Source organism: Triturus cristatus, chromosome 9, assembly GCF_964204655.1.
Source record: "Triturus cristatus chromosome 9, aTriCri1.1, whole genome shotgun sequence".
Lineage (NCBI taxonomy): Eukaryota > Metazoa > Chordata > Amphibia > Caudata > Salamandridae > Triturus > Triturus cristatus.
The window spans coordinates 384,408,820-384,428,213 of NC_140592.1; the positions used below are offsets into that span (position 1 = coordinate 384,408,820).

General features: G+C 47.8%; 1 protein-coding gene across 2 annotated transcripts in view; it reads right to left on the reverse strand.

Moving 5' to 3' along the window:
- LOC146798005 (mitogen-activated protein kinase kinase kinase kinase 5-like) overlaps positions 1-19,394 on the reverse strand; it is a 581,883-nt gene that overhangs the window by 561,563 nt on the left and 926 nt on the right. The gene's annotated exons all lie outside the window — the stretch shown is intronic.

A 19,394-nucleotide genomic window follows, 5' to 3' on the forward strand; every position in this document is an offset into this window, starting at 1 on the left:
AAGCACGCAGCCCATGACCTGAGGTCTCAATCGCCTACCGTGCATTGAGGGCCACCTGCTGCTGCACAAGCATCACCGCATCCAGCATGAGGCACCTGGGGTCGCGTGATTCTGATTCCGGCCCGCCTATGGTCCGCGACCTACAATTCTCTTCTGCAACAAGGCAAGAGGCCATCAGGGGAAGGACTTTTGGTCAGGAAGAGTGTTGATATACCTGGAGGGAGAAGCACTTGAAGGGCAAAGAAGTTGTGAGACACACTCAAGGACTATAACACCCTTGCGGGGGTGCCTCTGGCAAGGATAAAAAAGAGGAAGAGTGTGGGAAGAAGGACGAGGGCACTCCAAGTCTGCCCACAGACCATGCAGGCCTGGTCAAGGCTCGAGGCAGTGGCCAGTGAGGGTCTGGTATAATGCAGCAGCCCCGCATCCCACATGATATCAGACCCACAGCAGCAGGTACTCCAACCACCTCTGGCACTGCACACCCATTCATCAGTCATGGCCCTGGCACCTTTCAAAGTGCTGGCAGACCCAGCGATGGCAGTGCTGTGGTGTTGCTTATGGGTCGGGTGGTTGAAGCATTACTTCCGTGCCATGAGGGAGACGGAAGGGGCCGTCAAGCGATCACCATTGCTCTATGCTTGTGGGACTAAACTCTACAAGCTGTCCGTAAACCAGCCAAACACAGGGGTTGAGGCTGAATTTGATGCTGCAGTGGCGGCTTTGGACAGACACTTTGACCTGCAGCTGAATCTGGACTAAGACAGGTGCAAGCTGCACCAGGTCAGGCAAGTGGAGAGTGAGAGCATCAACGTCTTCTATGCATGCCTCCGAAGGCTGGTGAGCACGTGCCTGAACATTGACTAGGTCGACGAGATCAGGACGGAGCTCATACAAGGGTGCATGTCAGCTGTCCTGCAGCAATTCATCCTGTGCCAGCCATGCATCACGCTGGATGCCATCCTGGTGCTGGTACAATCGCATGAGCTAGCTAACAGCCAAGCAGATTACATGGAAAAGGCCCTGTCAAAAGGTTCCACCACCCTGACTACTGCTCGACCTGTGAAGGTGAAGGAAGAGCAGGTGGACTCCATCCAAAGATGCCCAGATGCCCTGATCCCCGTGAGCCTCCAGCACTCAGCACCATCCCGACAACCGGTGTGGGAACTGTGGCCTCAAACATCAGACACCAGATGTCTGCCTAGCCAGAGGCCATGTGTGCTCTCACTGCAGACAACTTAATCACTTTGCTAAAGAGTGTCGGAACGACTGGAAGAACGTGAGAGCAATAGGCAGGAGCAGGATAGGTGGCGCCATCTGTCAGCTGTTTATCAATGATGAAGACCGGTAAGACCCTCTCTCACATGGCAGCCCATGGCACACCCTGACACAGTGGAAGATGATGACAATGAGATTTTCATGATCTCCTTAGTGGGAAGCGGAGGCAACCGAAGACACCAGCTACCCATGTACACGGTCGAGATAGGGGACATGCTAAAAAAAGGCATTCATTGACATCAGCGCGTCAGTCAATGTGATGGATACTGCTCAGTTTGACAAATTAGTGCAATGCACTGAAATAACGCAATCTAGAGCAAGGATCTACAATTATGGAGGCACAGAGCCATTGCCACTGGTGGGCATGGTGGAGGTGCTGCTGGCGAGTGAAGGCAAATCCACGAAGGTTAACTTTCATGTGACTGAATGGAACACCAGCACCCTCCTGGGTTGCCACACAGCAGAAGACTTGGGAGTGGTATTTTTAGCTCGACAAGTGCATGAGTCACAGGCCGCCAACATCCTTTATGATTTTCTTCAGCTATTCGAAGGTCTTGGGTGCCTCAAAAACACCACAGTGATGCTCCACAATGACGAGTTGGTGAGGCTCATGGCACTTAGACAACAGAGAGTGCCCTTTTGCTTGCGACCGCTAGTAGAAGAGAGTTACGGAATTTAGACTGGCTGGGGGTGATCGCGAAAGTTACCTGGCCCACGCTGTGGGTATCCCCCTTGGTGATAGCCCCCACAGCAACCCAGGCCATCAGACTGTGTGGACATGCAGTTCCTCAATCAGGCTATCAGATGGGAGCGACACATTACCCCAACCATGGATGACATTGAGACGCGCCTTAATAGTGCCAAATGTTTCTAAAAAACTTGATCTGAATGCTGGCTACCACCAGCCGGAACTCGGTCATTCCAGTTATTATATAATGACCTGTTCAACGCACATGGGCATCAGGTGTAACCGGAGGCTCAACTTTGGGATATCATCGGCAGCTGAGGTGTTTCAGAACACCATCCGGGAGACCCTCTCTGGCCTGATCAGCGTCATAAACATCTGTGACGATATCCTGATATTCTCTGAGGCATTGGAATACCACCACTTGTGACTCAGGGCGACGTTGGAGGGGCTGGCTGAGTGCGGACTTATGTTTCACAGAAAGAAGTGCTCCTTCTTTGACTATGTTTTTTCTAGCGATGGGCTGAGGGTGGATACCAAGAAAGTTGATGTGATAAGAAAGGCAGATGTCCCCCAAAATGTCATAGAGGTGAGAAGCTTCCTAGGGATGGCAACTTACTGTGGCCGGTTTATTCCAAACTTGGCCACACTGTCCGAGCAGCTGAGGTCACTGAGGAAGGCGAACACAGTCTGGGAGTGGACAGAAGACATTGACAGAGCATTTCACAAGGTAAAGGATACAGTACTGGCTAACGCAATGATGGCGTACTTTGATCCAAAGAACAAGACAGAACTGGTGGTGGATGCCAGCCCCGGTCGGGCTTGGAGCGTTTCTGTTGCAGGAAAAGGGCACCAGGTCATGGGTTCCCATCACCTAGGGCAGCAGAGCACTGTCAAGCACAGAGACACAATATGCCCAAATTGAGAGGGAACATTGGCGATACAATGGGCATGCCGCCAATTCCACCTCTATTTGAGTGGCCACCAGTTCTAGGTCATCACAAACCGCAAGCCTCTGGTCCCGCTCTTTGCAGGGTTGTCCCAGCATGCCCCCCCTTGAATTGAGAGCTGAGCGGTGCAACTAAAACCCTACTCATTCAATCAATCAATCAATCAATCAATCAATCCAGACTTTATTTCGGTATTATTTCACACCATAAAAGTACACATATACAACACATAAATTATTAACATTAATCATAGTTAAAAACATCCATAGTACATGAGGCAAATAGCAAGTTTAAAAGAAAGTGCAAATATTATCAGGTTTGGTAGGTGTTAAAAAGGTATTCCAGTGGTTAAACTAATCATGAGTTAAACAATGCAGCATCATTGATCCAGGCAGTTCCTCATTTTAACAGTTAATTTTAAAAATTCTAATACATGTAAAACACTATCACTATACAGGAGCTGAAGATACACAAGGGCTGGTCTAATTTGGTTAAAATTAAGTTTTTTTTAACAGGGCAACCAGGTAACGTCTGCGCGGATATTCATAAAATTTACATAAAAAAATAAAACGCAGCTTATCCTGTGGAGACATTCCGTCGCAGCCACAGGGAGCAGCAGTTTTATTAAAATTGTCTAGTTTTGGTCTGATTAAAAGGTGATGAAAAATATTGAGCCTAAACCTTGTCAGTAAGAATTTTTCGTGCGAAGTGAAACTGCCCGTTAAATACGGCTCCATTGTATCACAGGTTTTGAGGATCACGTATTTTCTGATACTAGGTTTCATAAGCTCCACCCCTTCTCTTTGGGTCACCCTATCCAAAAGGAAAGCTTGTTTAATTGCTATCATGTCCCCCTTTACAATCATGTCTGGGTTTTCAAACAGATTCAAACGACCCAGCCTGAAGAAGCAAGATTTCAAATATTTCAACCAGGGGACGCACATTGAGTTATCCTGGGATACAAGATCTTTCACAATTAGATGGGTAAGCGGTATATCTTTATTTAGCCACAGCTTTACCCAACAGAGCAGTGGCCTTAGGGCAAATGTATCACATAAATATTTTGTCCCCAGTTCTTCATGAACTGCCATATTCGGTGTACTAGCGGGAACACAAAGTAGACGTTTAAGAAAATTATTTTCCGCGACCTGTAAATGTTCTCCCTTTACATAGCCCCATAGTTCGCTGCCGTAAACAGCGCTCGCTACTGATTTAGCATTATAAAGTTTAATCATTGAATTAGTTGGCTTCTTCCCCAGTTTTGTTGCGAAATTAAAAATAGAGGCATTTGCCCTTATCATTTCCCCCTTTTTTTTGGCCAGATGGGGACCCCAGCTAAGCTTGGAGTCAAATAAAACACCAAGATACGTGAATGATTGTGAAGTGGGGATTAAAGCGTCATCTAATTTAAAGACAAACTTCTTTTTTGGTTGACGGCCAACATGCATAATGTATGATTTGGCATTATTGACCATTAAATCTCTATCAGACATAAAATTGTTAAAAGTGTTTAGGAGAGCCTGGAGTCCCTTCTCCGTTCTGGAGATTAAAACCGCATCATCTGCATATAAAAGAACTGGAATACTCCGCCTGCCAACTCTAGGGCAGTCAGCCTGTACCTCCTGCAGGACAACATCTAAATCGTTAATATAAAAATTAAAAAGAAATGGGGCGAGAATGCAGCCCTGCCGTACTCCCTTCTTAATGTCGAAATTACCAGTGGTGTCCCCATTTGCAGAATACCTAACATTTGCACTGGTGTTACTATGCAAATCCACCAGAAAATCAACAATCCCCCTATCCACCCCCTTCTCACTCATGGTCTGCCACAGCCTTCCCCTGTTAACACAGTCGAAGGCTGATGACAGATCCATGAAGGCGAGGTGAACAGTCCCCTTCTGCACCACCGTATATTTACTCAGAACCAGAAAGAGATTGAGGCACTGGTTATGGTAGAGCGACCACTGCAGAAACCGTATTGAGAGACTGACATAATATCATTATCGTCCGCCCAACATGACAATCTCTGTAACAGGACTCTCCCCATGATTTTAACCATGGAGTCGATCAATGAGATTGGTCGGTAGAAAAGAGGGCTGCCCTTATCTCCTTTCTTAAACACAGGGACAATCGTTGATAACCCCCATGCCAGAGGACAGCCCAATTTAGCGGCTGCATTAAAGACTACAGCCAGGATTTGGCCCCAGAATCTCGGGTCAGACTTATACAGGTCTGGGGGGATCCCATCAGGTCCTGGAGCTTTCCTAGCTGTCAATCCCTCTATGGCCTCCATAACCTCACTTCTATTGAACTTGATGGTATCTCCCCTTACAGTCAATTTTGAATTATTTATTACAGGGAGAGCTGAATAATACAATTGTTTAAAATGATGTTCCCACTCCTCTTTGGTTATGCAGCAAACTAAACCATCGCCAGGGTCTTCTACCAAAAATGATTTTTTAACTAGCGCCCAGAATCTGGAACTACTTTTTAGGATGGCGGGGTCTAAAATCTCGCTCCAAGCCTCTTCTCTTAAGGTCTCTTTATGAGATGCGATAACAGATTTGTATTCTTTCCTGCATAACTTTACATCCTCCTGGTTTCTTGGTTTGACTGCCAGGGCACTCCTAAGATTGCGAGCGGCTTTGGAGCATTCATGATTAAACCATCTTGGGCCACCTTTCTCCATATTATTAGCGGGGACCAACAACATCTTAGACACCTTCTCCGTCAGGTTATGATATGCATTAAGAACCTGCCTTGGGTCACCCCCCTCGTATGTACAGATCTTTATGTCCTCAGTGCATTTATCTATAATATTTTTATATAGTCGATCTTGTGTGACCATTGACCACTTGAGTCGCCTCCTCCCGTCCGTTGTACCCAGCCTACCTGAACTATAGTTCTGTTTTTCCATGTTAATCCAGGGACCCTTAAGGCGGATTGTCAGGGGGTTATGATCACTGAATTCACTGTGAACTATGTTGAACGAATCCAGAAAGGTCTGCATAGGTACTGACAGGAGCATATGATCAATGAAGGTGCCCCTGCCATGCCCTTTAAAAGTAGGGATGTCAAAACATTTTGAAGGATCCCTAAGTGTCATTGCCAAAACAAGATCTAAGTTGTTCAATAAATCATTACAAAATTCCCCATCTACCGTATGTTCCAGATGTAAACCACCCTGGCGCTCACACTGCAGATCTGTTAAACATTTCCTCAGAGGGTCACCACACGGGTGCACATTAAAATCACCCATGATCATAAGGTTATGAATGAAGTCCTTCATAGAGGTAATAATAAAGACGTGTAGTGCAGTTATTGAACTAGACATTGAACTAGCATTTGGGGTGTTATAAAGGTTCACCAAACCCGCCGAGCAATTTTCACCAGTTAAAACAAGCCCCATTATTCCAAAATGATGTGTTGCAATTCTACGAGTATTGCACGGGAGTGTAATAGAGACAAAGGTCACCAGTCCCCCCTTAGCTCTGCCTCTAAATGATGGTGTAGCTGGCACATAAAAGGCCTTATATCCTTCTAAGAAGAGGTCGCACTCTACCGACCAGGTCTCTTGTAGGCAGTTTGTGGCGGGTACTGAGTCGCCTATAGCTTCAATAACCTGGGCCTTAGGTGCTTTATGTCAATCGCACATCTCTAGCCCGGATAGCACTTCATACCTATTCTGTGTATTAACGTTCGACCCATGGTGATATTGGCCAACACAATTAGACCCGTTCTGAATCTTAGCAGCATTACCAAACCCACATGATTTTACAGTGTTATATATGAATTGGGTATTAGTCAACGGAGTCTGGAATTCAACCACAGGATTGATTAACATTTGCTGTGGTGAGTTTTTGCACAAATGCGTATAAAAGTACCCTAGTGGACGAACAAAAATACTATTCTCGTTATATATAAGTGCAGATGCTCTTAAGAGTGCAGTTGCCACATGCTGGGGATTTTTAAAATTCACAACAATACAATCCCCATTTCCTAGCTTTTTAGACGGGCCTACCCAGTCCACCCTCCTCACTCCCAATATCTGATCATGGTATGGAGTTGGGAAGCCACAGTTTTTATTAAGCCATGAGACTGTCTTATTTTTAAGTGAGTCATGCGATTCACCATATGGTGAGGCAGGATAAGAGCTGCAAGGTGGAACCTTAGTTAGGACTATCACATACGGTGCACAGTCAGGTGGCAAATTAAGATAACGATTGATCCTAGGAGGTCTATGATCTGATCTAGCCCTTGGGGCTAAACTTGGGGCTATATTATGTTGGGCCAGCGGAGCAGGTATTACTAAAGTATCAGGCGTAATTAGTATCTTATTTGCTGAGGTGACTCCTTCAGCGGTGTTACCTGTATTACAGATGTTCTGATAAACTTTACCACTCGTCACGTCTCTCAGCCCTTCTACCGTAACCTTATCCCTAACCTTTTCGCTTGTGACCGCTGCCAAGTGTGTGGATACAAGACCACCAAGCCTTGCCACCTCCGTTGTCAGGGTGTCTATCATGGTAGTCAGAGGTCTAATCATCTCCACTAACCTCTCCTCTAGCTTTACCTCCATGTTTTTAATAAGAGCGGCAAACTGGTCAAAATTCATATTCAGACCGCTTTCAGTATTTCCAGAGAAGACGAAAGGGTTTAGGGTAGCGCCAGTACAAACTGACTGATCCAGCTCACATCTTTTTTTGTTGTGTTTTGCCCCCCGTTTAGGCAGCGCTTTCCTGCAGTTTCGCACTGGCCTTACGACCAATGGCGTTTCCTCAATAACCTCAATTACCTCACTTGCCATGTTGTGTTGGTCTGAGTGAACCTCAACATTCTCCACCGTTGGCGTCATTGACTTTACAGTGGGTGTATTATTCGTTGAGGCCTCACACTCGGTGTCCAACGCGGGTAAAGGCAACTCCACCAGAGCCGATACTGGGCTCTCCCTCCCTAACGAAGCGCGCCGGTCACTATTAATCTGGCTTACTCTCTTCACCAGATAATTATCAATAGTTCCCTGGCTAGTAGCATATATTTCGTTATTAGAACGCGACATGCTGGACAGATATAGATAACAATATATTAAGAGATTAATCTAACTGTTATGAATCTCACACAAAATATACACCACAACAATCTAATAACGGCAAACTTAAAATAAATATCCAGTCTAGATTGATATAAGACCACAATGAGTTACACAATGTCTCACTAAGATTACTAAACCATCGCCAGGGTCTTCTACCAAAAATGGTTTTTTAACTAGCGCCCAGAATCTGGAACTACTTTTTAGGATGGCGGGGTCTAAAATCTCGCTCCAAGCCTCTTCTCTTAAGGTCTCTTTATGAGATGCGATAACAGATTTGTATTCTTTCCTGCATAACTTTACATCCTCCTGGTTTCTTGGTTTGACTGCCAGGGCACTCCTAAGATTGCGAGCGGCTTTGGAGCATTCATGATTAAACCATCTTGGGCCACCTTTCTCCATATTATTAGCGGGGACCAACAACATCTTAGACACCTTCTCCGTCAGGTTATGATATGCATTAAGAACCTGCCTTGGGTCACCCCCTCGTATGTACAGATCTTTATGTCCTCAGTGCATTTATCTATAATATTTTTATATAGTCGATCTTGTGTGACCATTGACCACTTGAGTCGCCTCCTCCCGTCCGTTGTACCCAGCCTACCTGAACTATAGTTCTGTTTTTCCATGTTAATCCAGGGACCCTTAAGGCGGATTGTCAGGCGGTTATGATCACTGAATTCACTGTGAACTATGTTGAACGAATCCAGAAAGGTCTGCATAGGTACTGACAGGAGCATATGATCAATGAAGGTGCCCCTGCCATGCCCTTTAAAAGTAGGGATGTCAAAACATTTTGAAGGATCCCTAAGTGTCATTGCCAAAACAAGATCTAAGTTGTTCAATAAATCATTACAAAATTCCCCATCTACCGTATGTTCCAGATGTAAACCACCCTGGCGCTCACACTGCAGATCTGTTAAACATTTCCTCAGAGGGTCACCACACAGGTGCACATTAAAATCACCCATGATCATAAGGTTATGAATGAAGTCCTTCATAGAGGTAATAATAAAGACGTGTAGTGCAGGTATTGAACTAGACATTGAACTAGCATTTGGGGTGTTATAAAAGTTCACCAAACCCGCCGAGCAATTTTCACCAGTTAAAACAAGCCCCATTATTCCAAAATGATGTGTTGCAATTCTACGAGTATTGCACGGGAGTGTAATAGAGACAAAGGTCACCAGTCCCCCCTTAGCTCTGCCTCTAAATGATGGTGTAGCTGGCACATAAAAGGCCTTATATCCTTCTAAGAAGAGGTCGCACTCTACCGACCAGGTCTCTTGTAGGCAGATTATCTTGAATTGTTTAATGTAATTAACCCAGTTAGCATCCGCCATCTTAGCAGCCAGTCCCGCGATATTCCACGAGACAACGTTACTGGTCGATTCTTTACCCTGTAGGTTTGTGGCGGGTACTGAGTCGCCTATATCTTCAATAACCTGGGCCTTAGGTGCTTTATGTCAATCGCACATCTCTAGCCCGGATAGCACTTCATACCTATTCTGTGTATTAACGTTCGACCCATGGTGATATTGGCCAACACAATTAGACCCGTTCTGAATCTTAGCAGCATTACCAAACCCACATGATTTTACAGTGTTATATATGAATTGGGTATTAGTCAACGGAGTCTGGAATTCAACCACAGGATTGATTAACATTTGCTGTGGTGAGATTTTGCACAAATGCGTATAAAAGTACCCTAGTGGACGAACAAAAATACTATTCTCGTTATATATAAGTGCAGATGCTCTTAAGAGTACAGTTGCCACATGCTGGGGATGTTTAAAATTCACAACAATACAATCCCCATTTCCTAGCTTTTTAGACGGGCCTACCCAGTCCACCCTCCTCACTCCCAATATCTGATCATGGTATGGAGTTGGGAAGCCACAGTTTTTATTAAGCCATGAGACTGTCTTATTTTTAAGTGAGTCATGCGATTCACCATATGGTGAGGCAGGATAAGAGCCGCAAGGTGGAACATTAGTTAGGACTATCACATACGGTGCACAGTCAGGTGGCAAATTAAGATAACGATTGATTCTAGGAGGTCTATGATCTGATCTAGCCCTTGGGGCTAAACTTGGGGCTATATTATGTTGGGCCAGCGGAGCAGGTATTACTAAAGTATCAGGGGTAATTAGTATCTTATTTGCTGAGGTGACTCCTTCAGCGGTGTTACCTGTATTACAGATGTTCTGATAAACTTTACCACTCGTCACGTCTCTCAGCCCTTCTACCGTAACCTTATCCCTAACCTTTTCGCTTGTGACCGCTGCCAAGTGTGTGGATACAACACCACCAAGCCTTGCCACCTCCGTTGTCAGGGTGTCTATCATGGTAGTCAGAGGTCTAATCATCTCCACTAACCTCTCCTCTAGCTTTACCTCCATGTTTTTAATAAGAGCGGCAAACTGGTCAAAATTCATATTCAGACCGCTTTCAGTATTTCCAGAGAAGACGAAAGGGTTTAGGGTAGGGCCAGTACAAACTGACTGATCCAGCTCACATCTTTTTTTGTTGTGTTTTGCCCCCCGTTTAGGCAGCGCTTTCCTGCAGTTTCGCACTGGCCTTACGACCAATGGCGTTTCCTCAATAACCTCAATTACCTCACTTGCCATGTTGTGTTGGTCTGAGTGAACCTCAACATTCACCACCGTTGGCGTCATTGACTTTACAGTGGGTGTATTATTCGTTGAGGCCTCACACTCGGTGTCCAACGCGGGTAAAGGCAACTCCACCAGAGCCGATACTGGGCTCTCCCTCCCTAACGAAGCGCGCCGGTCACTATTAATCTGGCTTACTCTCTTCACCAGATAATTATCAATAGTTCCCTGGCTAGTAGCATATATTTCGTTATTAGAACGCGACATGCTGGACAGATATAGATAACAATATATTAAGAGATTAATCTAACTGTTATCAATCTCACACAAAATATACACCACAACAATCTAATAACGGCAAACTTAAAATAAATATCCAGTCTAGATTGATATAAGACCACAATGAGTTACACAATGTCTCACTAAGATTACTTGCTGCGTAGAATAAGTCCTCGTGGCTTAGGGGGGTGGCCCGACCCGACCACTTCCGGTCCCCTAACGGCCACACAACGGCCCGCCCTCTGCCCGGGCTCTGCCTGGCGCCGCCCGCGCGCGTGTCCCGCGACGCTGAGGGAGCTTCTGCTTTTCAAGCACCTCCGGGCACGCTGGTGGCGGAAGTGGAGTGAGGAGCAGGGGCTCACGGTAATTGTAGTCTCCCCTCGCGGCAGCGTTGTCCGGCGGCGAGGGAGACACCCAACACAGGCACCCCGGTCTGCGATCCCGCTCTGGTAAGTCTGGTAACACTGTGGTTGTCTTTAGCGCTGCAACAATGTGAGTTAAATAACACCGTACACCAGCATGCACTAGGCACCATTCACCACCATGTTTCCCGCATCTCAAGCAGCTCGAGCAGCTCAAGCACACAATGCAGTGCTCGTAGTGCTCAGTTGCTATACCGGAGCTGCCAGAGCCGCCACTGCTTTCACTCTTCCTCTCTTCGTGACTTTGTGGCTCTCTGTGGCTCGCTGCTCGCTGCTTCCTGTTTGCCGCTCTCTGCTGCTCTCTAGTGGTTGAGTCTGCTCTCTAGTTTTTGGGTCTGCAGGTATGGCAGGAGATGTTGTTGCTTGCCACTCGCCAATGGGGTAAGAAGTGCTCCTCTCGGCACCCGTCACTCACCGAAAGGGGGGAGAAAGCTCATGCGTCCGCTCCTCACTCGCGGCACCCGCAGCTGCTCGTCTCACCTCCTCTCACGCCCCCACAGCTGCTCTCTCCCGGCCGCGAAACTCCTCCGCTCCCGCAGCTCCCGACAACGGCAGGACCGACAGATCAACAGAAACGGCAGGACTGGCAGGGATGGCGGTACTCATTCAGCTTTGTGTCACCCTGGGAGAAATAATCCTGCAGACTATCTGGCTTGCCACCCTCAGGGATTACTGCTCAACAAACCTGGTTGTTAGATGTGACATCTTTTGGCGTGTTTCCCCCAACTTTTTGCTTTCTGTCCAACGGTTTTGACTCTGTTTAGTGTATCGGCACACTTTCTCACTGCTGATCAGTTTAAAAGTGCGAGTGCTTCTGTTGTAAATTGTGTTATGGATTGGTGTTTCCATGATTGGCATATTTGATTTATTTGTCAGTCCCTAGTAAAGTGCACTGAGTGTGCCAGGGCCTGTAAGTCAAATGCTGCTAGTGGGCTGCAACACTGGATTGTGCCACCCACAGAAGCAGCCTGTAAATGTAACTCTGGCCTGCCATTGCATAGCCTATGTGCAGTCTGGGACCGCCATGCCGACCTGGCAAGAGTACAGTTGCCACATGCTGGGGATGTTTAAAATTCACAACAATACAATCCCCATTTCCTAGCTTTTTAGACGGGCCTACCCAGTCCACCCTCCTCACTCCCAATATCTGATCATGGTATGGAGTTGGGAAGCCACAGTTTTTATTAAGCCATGAGACTGTCTTATTTTTAAGTGAGTCATGCGATTCACCATATGGTGAGGCAGGATAAGAGCTGCAAGGTGGAACATTAGTTAGGACTATCACATACGGTGCACAGTCAGGTGGCAAATTAAGATAACGATTGATTCTAGGAGGTCTATGATCTGATCTAGCCCTTGGGGCTAAACTTGGGGCTATATTATGTTGGGCCAGCGGAGCAGGTATTACTAAAGTATCAGGGGTAATTAGTATCTTATTTGCTGAGGTGACTCCTTCAGCGGTGTTACCTGTATTACAGATGTTCTGATAAACTTTACCACTCGTCACGTCTCTCAGCCCTTCTACCGTAACCTTATCCCTAACCTTTTCGCTTGTGACTGCTGCCAAGTGTGTGGATACAAGACCACCAAGCCTTGCCACCTCCGTTGTCAGGGTGTCTATCATGGTAGTCAGAGGTCTAATCATCTCCACTAACCTCTCCTCTAGCTTTACCTCCATGTTTTTAATAAGAGCGGCAAACTGGTCAAAATTCATATTCAGACCGCTTTCAGTATTTCCAGAGAAGACGAAAGGGTTTAGGGTAGGGCCAGTACAAACTGACTGATCCAGCTCACATCTTTTTTTGTTGTGTTTTGCCCCCCGTTTAGGCAGCGCTTTCCTGCAGTTTCGCACTGGCCTTACGACCAATGGCGTTTCCTCAATAACCTCAATTACCTCACTTGCCATGTTGTGTTGGTCTGAGTGAACCTCAACATTCACCACCGTTGGCGTCATTGACTTTACAGTGGGTGTATTATTCGTTGAGGCCTCACACTCGGTGTCCAACGCGGGTAAAGGCAACTCCACCAGAGCCGATACTGGGCTCTCCCTCCCTAACGAAGCGCGCCGGTCACTATTAATCTGGCTTACTCTCTTCACCAGATAATTATCAATAGTTCCCTGGCTAGTAGCATATATTTCGTTATTAGAGCGCGACATGCTGGACAGATATAGATAACAATATATTAAGAGATTAATCTAACTGTTATCAATCTCACACAAAATATACACCACAACAATCTAATAACGGCAAACTTAAAATAAATATCCAGTCTAGATTGATATAAGACCACAATGAGTTACACAATGTCTCACTAAGATTACTTGCTGCGTAGAATAAGTCCTCGTGGCTTAGGGGGGTGGCCCGACCCGACCACTTCCGGCCCCCTAACGGCCACACAACGGCCCGCCCTCTGCCCGGGCTCTGCCTGGCGCCGCCCGCGCGCGTGTCCCGCGACGCTGAGGGAGCTTCTGCTTTTCAAGCACCTCCGGGCACGCTGGTGGCGGAAGTGGAGTGAGGAGCAGGGGCTCACGGTAATTGTAGTCTCCCCTCGCGGCAGCGTTGTCCGGCGGCGAGGGAGACACCCAACACAGGCACCCCGGTCTGCGATCCCGCTCTGGTAAGTCTGGTAACACTGTGGTTGTCTTTAGCGCTGCAACAATGTGAGTTAAATAACACCGTACACCAGCATGCACTAGGCACCATTCACCACCATGTTTCCCGCATCTCAAGCAGCTCGAGCAGCTCAAGCACACAATGCAGTGCTCGTAGTGCTCAGTTGCTATACCGGAGCTGCCAGAGCCGCCACTGCTTTCACTCTTCCTCTCTTCGTGACTTTGTGGCTCTCTGTGGCTCGCTGCTCGCTGCTTCCTGTTTGCCGCTCTCTGCTGCTCTCTAGTGGTTGCGTCTGCTCTCTAGTTTTTGGGTCTGCAGGTATGGCAGGAGATGTTGTTGCTTGCCACTCGCCAATGGGGTAAGAAGTGCTCCTCTCGGCACCCGTCACTCACCGAAAGGGGGGAGAAAGCTCATGCGTCCGCTCCTCACTTGCGGCACCCGCAGCTGCTCGTCTCACCTCCTCTCACGCCCCCACAGCTGCTCTCTCCCGGCCGCGAAACTCCTCCGCTCCCGCAGCTCCCGACAACGGCAGGACCGACAGATCAACAGAAACGGCAGGACTGGCAGGGATGGCGGTACTCATTCAGCTTTGTGTCACCCTGGGAGAAATAATCCTGCAGACTATCTGGCTTGCCACCCTCAGGGATTACTGCTCAACAAACCTGGTTGTTAGATGTGACATCTTTTGGCGTGTTTCCCCTAACTTTTTGCTTTCTGTCCAACGGTTTTGACTCTGTTTAGTGTATCGGCACACTTTCTCACTGCTGATCAGTTTAAAAGTGCGAGTGCTTCTGTTGTAAATTGTGTTATGGATTGGTGTTTCCATGATTGGCATATTTGATTTATTTGTCAGTCCCTAGTAAAGTGCACTGAGTGTGCCAGGGCCTGTAAGTCAAATGCTGCTAGTGGGCTGCAACACTGGATTGTGCCACCCACAGAAGCAGCCTGTAAATGTAACTCTGGCCTGCCATTGCATAGCCTATGTGCAGTCTGGGACCGCCATGCCGACCTGGCAAGTGTACCCACTTGCCAGGCCCTAACCTTCCCTTTTCCTACATTTCAGTCACCCCTAAGGTAGGCCCAAGGTACCCCTGTGGGCAGGGTGCAGTGTAAGTGAAAGGTAGGACATGGTGTGTATGGCATGTCCTGATAGTGAATTACTGCCAATTTCGTTTTTCACTATTGCAAGGCTTCCTGTTCCCATAAGGCAGAATGGGGAGTTTGTTTATAACATCTTATAAACCTAACTGCCCCTGGGAACAAGGTAGAACAATAACGTTTAGTATGCCTGAACTCAGAATCTAAAGATGCATCTTTTAGTGAAGGTGATTTTTACATTCTGTGTTTGAAAATGCCACTTTCAGAAAGTAGGTATTTCCTTGCTCAGCCATCCAGTAGGCCTCTACAGGGTGTGTGGATTGACTGTCTGGTGTTTGGATGACAGGGGCTGGAGAGGAGCAGTGACTCCAGAGAGTCTAGATGGGTCAGGGAAGGGCTGAATAGACCTGGGCTGCATTTAGAGTGGGGGGGAGATTTCCTTTCACCTGAATGGGCCTGGTCTGCCTCTGACAATGCCGTCTCCACCTCCTGCCAGGAAGCTACCACAGCAAGGACAAAACTGGTTCTGGCGGGGCACAGACACTCTCTGCCTGAGAGGACAAAGGATTTTGGGTCATAAAAAGTGGGGCCCAAACCCCTGAACTTTAGAACTCTTTTGGACCAAGACGACTGCCAAGGAGAAGAGCTGGAAAAGCTGTAAGGAGGAACTACCACTTTGCTGACTGCTTTGCTGTGTTGGCCTGCAGTGGCTGCTTCTGTCTTGGGCTGTGAAAGGACTGGACTGAACTTTCTACAACTTTTTTCTTTGAGTATCTCGATGGACTTAAGGTAGAGCTTGTCCTCTGTTCAAGAAGTCTCAGGAACAGCAAAGACTTCAAGTTCTTCTCCCCTCAGCACTGGGGACTGTGTGTTTTGTACTGCAACAGAAGAAAAAGCAACCCGACGCTCAGCACCGCCTTGCGTCACGCTGCTGCCTTGGTATCTCCGAAGACGACGCTTCACGCCGACATCGACGCCACTGCTTGCACCATGGTTCGAGGGCACCGCTCATAAGTTACACAATGCACCGTCCTCATCTCGCACCGTAGCCTTGGCCTACTGACGCCGGCGACATCGACTCCAGTTCGTCAGCCGACGACAGCGCTTCAGCAACGACGATGACACTGCTTGCACCGTGACCTGCCAGCACCGTGACCAGCACAGCATCACTTCGGTGCGACCCTGGTCTCACAGACGATGCCCTCTGATGCCCCCATCGAGCCGCTACTCGCACTGCGACCTGAAGGCATCACACGCCGCACCGCTGCACTTCGCACCGCTGCACTTCGCACCGCAGCACCCGACGCCCGCGGACACCAGCGCTCCTGACTTTAACCGCGAGGAGTTCGATCTGCAATGCGTGTGACTTTGAGGACCCGACGCCCGCGGACGCCAGCGCTCCTGACTTCAACCGCGAATAGTTTGATCTGCAACGCGTGTGACTTTGAGGGCCCGACGACTCCTGCACCGACCTCCAGAATTTACACCGTGCTTTCAGAAGCTCAACAAGAGGTCACCAATGCCCTGCATTTCTAAAGGTACTGTTTTGCGGGTCTCCCAGACACTGTAGCTGGCCCGCGACACCGCGGTCAGCCAGAGCTGTTTGGATTTGTTTGTTCATGATACCGTGATAGCCCCGGACAGGGCTATAAACTTCAAGAAACTTTATTTCAAGGTTATTTTGATAACAAGATTTCTAAGTACTGTATTGTGGATTTTTATCGTTTTTGGACTTGTCTTAAGTATATAAAAAGATTGGATATTTTTCTAAACTGGTGTGGTGTTCTTTTGTAGTGCTTACTCTGTATTACTGTTGGTTATGTGCAAATGCTTTACACACTGCCTCTAAGATAAGCCTGACTGCTCATGCCAAGCTACCACGGGGGTGAGCAGGGGTTATTTTAGAAGTGTAACTCCCTTATCCTGACCATAAGGAAGGGTCCCTACTTGGACAAGGTACAGACCATTGCCAACTAGAGACCCCCATTTCTAACACTGGTGAAGAGGATGGGGGGACACAGGCCCTTGTACGAGTGGTCATGCGGAATGTCTTTATACCTCCAGTGGCAGTGGGCGTGCCATTGACGCAGAACTGTCAGGTGGTCATGAAGGACAGACACCCACGGTGGAAGTTCTGCACACCCTTTGAGAATGAAGACTGGACCGTCGTAGCCGTCCAGGGGGCGATGGTCACTGTGAGACGTGGGCAGTCTACTGTGACCCTGAACGTATCATGGTTCAAGAGAATATCCACCCCAGTGGGGATACAGGATGGCGCCTAGACAAGCAAAGAAACAGCCCTGGCTGACGGACAGGGGTGGGCTGATCGTGAAGCAGCCGAGGCTAGACACTGCAGCCCTTGCGGCTGTCCCCAGGACATGGATGCCCCCGTGGCGGTGACCCCGGTGGATGCCTCGCAGACTGTTAATAGCAGGACGTGAGGTCGAAGCCAGAGATATGGTCTTTGCCCCAACCCCCCCTCCTGAGCCAGTTGCTCCGGGACTATAGGTTTACTGTAAGTGCATGTTGAGTTTTGTTTTCAAATAAAGGTTGGATGGGATTTAGAGTGCCACCCGACCTCTACTGTATGATGTTGCAGTTGGTACGACTGGAGGGCCAGGCGCGGACTGAAGGTATAAATAAATACAGGAGCGACTGCTCTTGGCACTCCCAGTGATACCATCCACATTTGTGTGTGCTTGCCTTATTGTGCTGCCGGGACTCGTGGCCAGTGAGAGGCCTACCTGTGTCCCCCAGGGCCCAGGGGGCACCACGGTATTCAACCTCAGACCTATTTGCGTCTCCAATGCTTGTTTGGAACTGCCCTGAAGAAAATAAATGCTCACTGGTTTCTCCATTACCAAAAAAATCATACTCCCACAGTATCACGTTTATCTATCGGTATGACAGTCGAGTCATGCTGAACAGGGTTATGTGCAAAGGCAGGGAACATGAAACCAAGAAAGCCCATATCCTCCCTGCATCGGCACCACCCTTCCTCCCCCACAACTTTGAGAGGAAATCTCATCAAAGCTTCCGGAGTCAACCCCCGATAGACTTAACGGCCAAAGAGCTCCTGCAACGATTACTAAAACTGTCTAACACTTTAGGAGGCCCGTGGTATTTATAGGCGCTGTTGCTCATATAGAAAAGGTCAAACTCCTCCTAATAAATCTTCGGAGAACTCGTATCACTACTAAGACGTGGCCAAATCCCATCCACAAAAACGCACGACTGCACCTCTCCTGTGACCTGCAAAAGGCAAAGTATAATGCATTTCAATTACAGAAATACCACAGAGCACCATATTTAGGCCTCACTCTGACCTTCGGCGCCCCCTGCTTTCAAGTAGTGGTACCGACCCCCCCCCCCCTCCCACACCCCGCTTTTGCGCGGTAAGTAACTATCACATCACTCAGAACTGTTACTTCAACCTGATACTATTAAACCGTGCCCCGCACGGAGCTCTGCCGATGTACCTTTCTTCTGAACAGCAGCGACCCCTGCTGTTTCAGTACAGGAACCACCACAAATGTCTGTCGCCATAAATTGCCCTGCAGCATCCTCTGCTATTTGATGACAGAATGATTTCACATAGAACTCTCCCAATGCTCATATTTAGGGCACACCGATATTTCAGTACCAAAACACGGCAAAGCACCTCAAACTTACCTTCCCTACAGCATCATCTGGTTTACCACTACAACTACTCGGACACAACGGCTGTGGCTTTAAGTTTAGGTGGGATAAAAAAAACGGGGGGGGGGGGGGGGGTTCTCAAAGGGGAGTGGCCGATGTAATTAAAGGCGTGACTTAAAAACACCTACGCTAAAAATCTGTCCTTAGCATAATGTGCCGCCCGTCTGGTATTTTGCTGTTTCTAACATTGCATCCAGATATATAATACAACGAGTAACATTATTACAACAAGCCAAGACTATTGCCTTTGTCAATGGTTAGTTGCATACAAATTAGCAACTATGGCTTCGTTGTATATAGTACTGAAAATGCTTCAGTGCTGAAATGATGAGACTGTGAAAGGACTATAACGAGACTCTTTGAAGTTACCTGAAAGGAAATGAATGATGGGCGGTACACTGGCACTGCTGCAGAGTTAAGATTATTTTTTTCACCCTGAGGGTGAGGGAAAACATGGAGAGTCCGATAGAGACCCGTCTCAGCACCTGCTTTTTAGAACTGACGCAAGGCAGGACCCGGCCCACTTAAATCCCTGAGTACACCTCACTCCTGACCTTCGACCCCCTCATCACCGTCTTTTGCAGTGGTGTGTGTGACGCCCCCTCACCACGGAGCCCAACTCACAGCTCTGCCAATGCAACTCTTTCCTGACCCTCACCTGCTT